The 5,646-nt window shown below is 40.1% G+C and overlaps 1 protein-coding gene and 1 long non-coding RNA gene across 3 annotated transcripts in view; one reads left to right on the top strand and one right to left on the bottom strand.

Annotated features, from left to right (window-relative positions):
* Positions 1-5,646, top strand: part of PPP2R1A (protein phosphatase 2 scaffold subunit Aalpha) — a 526,337-nt gene that overhangs the window by 88,000 nt on the left and 432,691 nt on the right. The window lies entirely within an intron of this gene.
* Positions 1-5,646, bottom strand: part of LOC126943080 (uncharacterized) — a 50,285-nt gene that overhangs the window by 8,777 nt on the left and 35,862 nt on the right. The window lies entirely within an intron of this gene.

Below are 5,646 nucleotides of genomic sequence, written 5' to 3' on the forward strand. Positions count from 1 at the left end.
ACAAAAAGGACACTGATTGGCTTTTGTTCCTCTACAATATAGGTTCTAACTTAACTTTTAACATTAGTGGCCAGGTGCGGTGGCTCACGCCCGTAATCCCGGCAGTCGGGGAGGCCGAGGTGGGCAGATGACCTGAGGTCAGAAGTTCAAGATCAGCCTGGCCAACATGGTGAAAACCCATCTCTACTAAAAGTTACAGAAATTAGTCGGGCGTGATGCCAGATGCCTGTAATCCCAGCTACTCGGGAGGCTGAGGCAGGAGAATTGCTTGAACCTGGGAGGTGGAGGTTGCAGTGAGCCGAGATTGTGCTACTACACTCCAGCCGCATGAATTGACAAAAATTTATGGACTTAATAGTGGGACTCAACTTATAGTAGTACATCGGGATCCCATTAAATTTACTTACTCTACCCCCATAATCTTGAGAAGCTAACTAAAATTTTGAAAAATGAGTAGACCTCACTTTATCTGTAGTGTCACCTAAATTTCCCATAGCCATACAGTCATTGCTCTAAAATATTCCATGTTGCATGTAGACTCTGTGACACAATTAATAACAAATTAAAATTAAAGTAAGCTTTTGGCACTTACAAATTAGCTTGATCAAATGGGGCCCCTTAGTCCCACAGTTAAGATAATTTATTACAGCCCAACAGAAGTTGAAACAGCACCTTCAAGGATTAAAATGTATTATACAAAACCTGATTAATAAAAGCGTGATTATCGACACCACATCTCCATTTAGCAACCCAAAAGTTCTTCCTGTTCCCAAATCTAAAAAAAAGAATTTCCTAAAAATGCCTTATGATGGATGACTATAGCAGATGGGCTGTTGAGGGCTGCCTCAACCCCTCAGCCCAGACCAGTGACAGAGCTACAAACACTGCTTCACTTCCTGCAGAGGTGGAGTTACAGGCAATGTGAGGAGGGGGTCAGGGATATTTTTTAGCTCTTTCTCATCCTACCCTCATGCCAGTTCCAGCTTCATCTACCCTTCAGTCATATTAAGCCATTCAAGGATGAGTGATCAAGTTTTTAATCAGGAAAAAACACTTCTGTGCCACCTGATTTGAGAGTAAGAAATAGAAAATGAGGCTATTGTGAGTGTCATTTCTAATTTCTGGACCTCAGCCTGTACCCTGGGGTAACTGGAAGTGCAAAAAAACTACAAGAAAACAGAAAGAGTGGTTGGGGTTTGTCAGGCTTAGATGAGATCGTATACATTAAAGGGAAAACTTAATTACTTTACCCTTAAGTATAATGTTTGCTGTCACCTTTTTGTATGTTTCTCTTTTTAATCAGATTATTGAAGGTGTCTTCTATCCTCACTTTTTAAGAGTTTTCTTCTTCTATTGCTTAAATTATGAATGGATGTTAAATTTTTTTAAATGTAATTTCTGCCAATATTAACATGATTATTTTTATTCTTTCATTTTCATCATTACAAATTAGGTTGATGAATTCTTCAATGTTATACTACCTTTGCGTTTCTGAAATGAATCACGCTTGCTCATGATATATCTTAGATACTTGTAATTGATCTTCTAGATTTGTTTAGAATTTCTGTATTTATGTTTATGTAAAGATGATTCTGTTATTTCACTTTTCTCTACTATCCTTGTTAGGTTTTACATCCACTCCTAATGGTCTCCTGAATGGAGTTGGAAAATGATTTTCTGGTTCTCTTCTGTAGTATTATATCTTTTTTAACACTGTTACACTTAAACTTTTTTTTTTAATTTTCAAAAAAAAATTTCTTTTGAGACAGTGTCTCACTCTGTCACCTAGGATGGAGTGCAGTGGCGTGATCTTGGCTCACTGCAACTTCCAGCTCCTGGGTTCAAACGATTCTCATGCCTCAGCCTCCCGAGTCGCTGGGACTACAGGCATGTGCCACTATGCCTGGCTAATTTTTAGTAGAGATGGAGTTTCACTATGTTGGCCAGCCTGGTCTCAAACTCCTGCCCTCAAGTGATCTGCCCGCCTCGGCCTCCCAAAGTGCTGGGATTACAGGCGTGAGCCACCGCACCTTGCTTCAAAATTTATAAAAAGTGTTTATTGGCCGGGCGCGGTGGCTCAAGCCTGTAATCCCAGCACTTTGGGAGGCCGAGACGGGCGGATCACGAGGTCAGGAGATCGAGACCATCCTGGCTAACACAGTGAAACCCCGTCTCTACTAAAAAATACAAAAAACTAGCCGGGCGAGGTGGCGGGCGCCTGTAGTCCCAGCTACTTGGGAGGCTGAGGCAGGAGAATGGCGTGAACCTGGGAGGCGGAGCTTGCAGTGAGCTGAGATCCGGCCACTGCACTCCAGCCTGGGCGGCAGAGCGAGACTCCGTCTCAAAAAAAAAAAAAAAAAAAAAAAAAAAGTGTTTATTAAAAATACTTTTTAAAAACATTTACATGAAGCCAACTGGGTCTTGGATTTTCTTTCTGGGAAGGATTTTAAATATAGGTTTAATTTCTTTAACAATTATTACATTGTTCAGTTTTCTGTTTCATATCTTTCACTTTTGGTAAACTATTATTTTCAAGAAATTTGGCCATTTCATCCCAACTATGAAGTTTATTGGCATGAAGTGGGATAACAACTGTATACAAACTTCACATCGTTCCTTTCATATAATAAGAATGTAAGCTATCTGAGGGCAAAGATTGTGGTCTGTATTGCTTACAGATGGATCCTCACCCCCATGTGTAAAATAGTGTCTGACATGTGGTAGGCACTCAATAAATACTGAATTAATGAATCAATAAATAGTAGTGTCACCTAGATATTTAGGTGAGAAACATTTGATGTCTAAAATTATCTCCAGCCCTCATAACATGAACCAAGTCATGTCTAGTAAATTCTCATCCTCATGTGCACAATATTTATAAATTCCCAGGTGGCTTCCATTTTCATGAACACCTTAAATTTTGAGTTTCCGCTTCAATAGAGTACTCTCGCTAACCACTGCCTAATGACTTTGCATTTAAATCAACCAGCTCATAACTCAGCCCTTTACCTTGCTTTCTCCACGTAAACACTCAGAAATTGTCATTTTTGTATTGTGTAACATACTTTCCTGATGCACTGGCAAAAGACACCACTCAACAAGAAGATCAAGGAGTCCTGTTATCAATGTCCTCTCTCACTCCACTGCTTTACTCACTCATTTTTCTCCTGTCTTCCCTAGAGTTCTGTGCATTTCCAAGGCAGAGCAGTTTGCCCATTTCGTTCACACTTTTGACTCCTATAAATGCTTTTAATTTCAAAAAAAAAAAAAAAAAGTATATTCTTTAATGCCCAACTAAGTTGTGGCCATAGAAAATGAGGAACAATGAAAAAAAATGCAAGAGAGAAAGTCAGGAGCCATGAAGGACAGTGTGTGACTTCTAGATAAGAGAGCCAGGGCTTCCAGATGGGCTAATTAAGAGACTTCCTCCACCATCAGGACAGGAGATTCTTACTATTCCTTCCCACTGGCCTTGGTTAATTGCAGTAGAACAGTGCCTGCTGCATCTCCCCGTTTTTCTTTTCCTCATTAGGAGTTTCCATTGTGGATTCACAATTCTCATTGCATCGTGGTATATTGGGGCTTTGAATCTGAGTATTCTTTTAAGTTATGGGACAGTTATCACAAAGAAACTTCAACATAAAACGTTGGGGATATCATCCTTGGGAAGGATGGCTCTACTTCTTCTATTTGGGAGAAGAGTGTAAAGGGATCTTGAGTACCCGAAGGCATAATTCTGGCCAAGACTGACAGCTGCCTACCCAACATTCATCACTCTTCTTCACTGCAGTGAATGCTTATAAGGGTCTGTTGCCTCGGCATCCAGTCTGAAAACAAGCTTAATTTTCTCATATGAGGCTCAGGATTCAGTCACCCTTGACACAGTTTCCAGTTCTACACCACAGTCATGAGTCCAAGGAAAAAAAAAAGAAGAACTTTAAGTACTGAGCAGAATCCAGTTCTAGGAAACATAATCCTAGCCCTAGAATACTTAGTGATTTATGAACAAACTTCTAATGGGAGGGTGATAAAAGGAAATTCAATACATCATATGTATATATGTATATATTTTCATGTAAATATATGACAAATAGGTGGATTATGTACATTTAATATATAACCGCATCAAAATAAAGTTTTACAATTTCATTTGTTTGGGAATTCAAAATTCATATATTAATTTTTATACCAAAAAATCTATATAACAAAAAGATAAAAATGCACTGATTTGGTTTTGTGCCTTTACAACATAGGTACTAACTTAACTTCAACAACAGCAAAAATGCTCAAATTGACAAAAATTTATGGACTTTACATTGGGGCTCAAATTATACATGAGGATCTGTTGAGCACTCGATTATCTCGCTGTTCGGGGTGCCACTATGTAACCTGCCATGATCCCTGGTGGACTGAACAAAGGGGGGTGAACGTGGGAATAAAAGACAAGAGACAAAATAGTATATTTGGAAGAAGGGGTCAGGGGGCACCTTGCCTCTAGTGGACAAGGGCCCTGAACTTTACACAGCCCTCCATATTTATTAGTCAAAAGAGATAGTGAGAAAGGGGGTGGGAGAAGAGGTCAGCTGGTTGGTCCAGAGTAGGCTTACAAGACTACATTCTCTAGATGTCCCAGTAGATAACTTCAAAGAGCTTGGCGCCAGGAAGCAACTGCCCTCTGCAAACCTTCTGGCGGCAGGAGCAGTTGTGAGTCTGCTCACATCCTGTATTCATGATAAACAGTTTGCTCTTTCATCATATAGCCTCCAGTGGAATGCTGAGTTGGTCATGTCCCAGGGGCCTTCAGCTCCCTGCATATCTCCCTTTCTGGGCGGTTCTCATACTCCAATTGGCGGTCCATCCAATTTTACAGACTATAAACAGAAGATAGAGATAAAACAACATAATTCCAAGAACTACATATAAGATGTTACTGTGGTACTTTAGATAGGTCCAAGGGTTGAGGCTCTCCAGGCCTTCCTGGAATTCAGTCCGGTCTTCTAAAGAAGGCTGAAATTCTTGAGTTTGCCTATTTAAATGAAGAATTTTGTTTTGTAATTCACCAATATCAAAGGTGAGGTTGGATGTGAAAGCTCCCTGCAAATGGGCTTTCACAAGGTCCCATGGATACTCACTTTGGTTGTATTCTAAGTTGGTTACACAAATATGAGTGTGATTAAAATGATGACGCAATTGCTGCTGCAACTGCAAGCTTTGTACTTGTTCCCCTAACCACAGAACCGTGGATTTCAACATTGCCACTTCAGTTTGTAACTCAGTGTTAACTTTATTCTGAAGTAGCCACGCTTGTCTGTACGTGTCCAGTTCTCTACGTGCTGAGCCATTTGAACAGAATTATGCAAAGCTACAGAGGACATCACAACAGAAGTTATTAGTGTGACCAAGGAAACGATAACAAAAATTATTATGCTTAAGGCTCTATAGGCACAATGAGTAAGCTGAGTTAGAAGAAGTTTCACAAAATGCAAAGCAGGTGTGGCAGCCCAAGCCTTGGACAGATGAACAGGAATCCATAGCCCAGGGATGCAACCTAAAATGATCAATGTAGAGATACTATGTGTTCGCAATGTGCTATGATTAATGCAATGATACAACTGGCAAGCTTTACAGGTCAACTGGTTATTGTTT

Source organism: Macaca thibetana, chromosome 19 (genome assembly GCF_024542745.1).
Source record: "Macaca thibetana thibetana isolate TM-01 chromosome 19, ASM2454274v1, whole genome shotgun sequence".
Lineage (NCBI taxonomy): Eukaryota > Metazoa > Chordata > Mammalia > Primates > Cercopithecidae > Macaca > Macaca thibetana.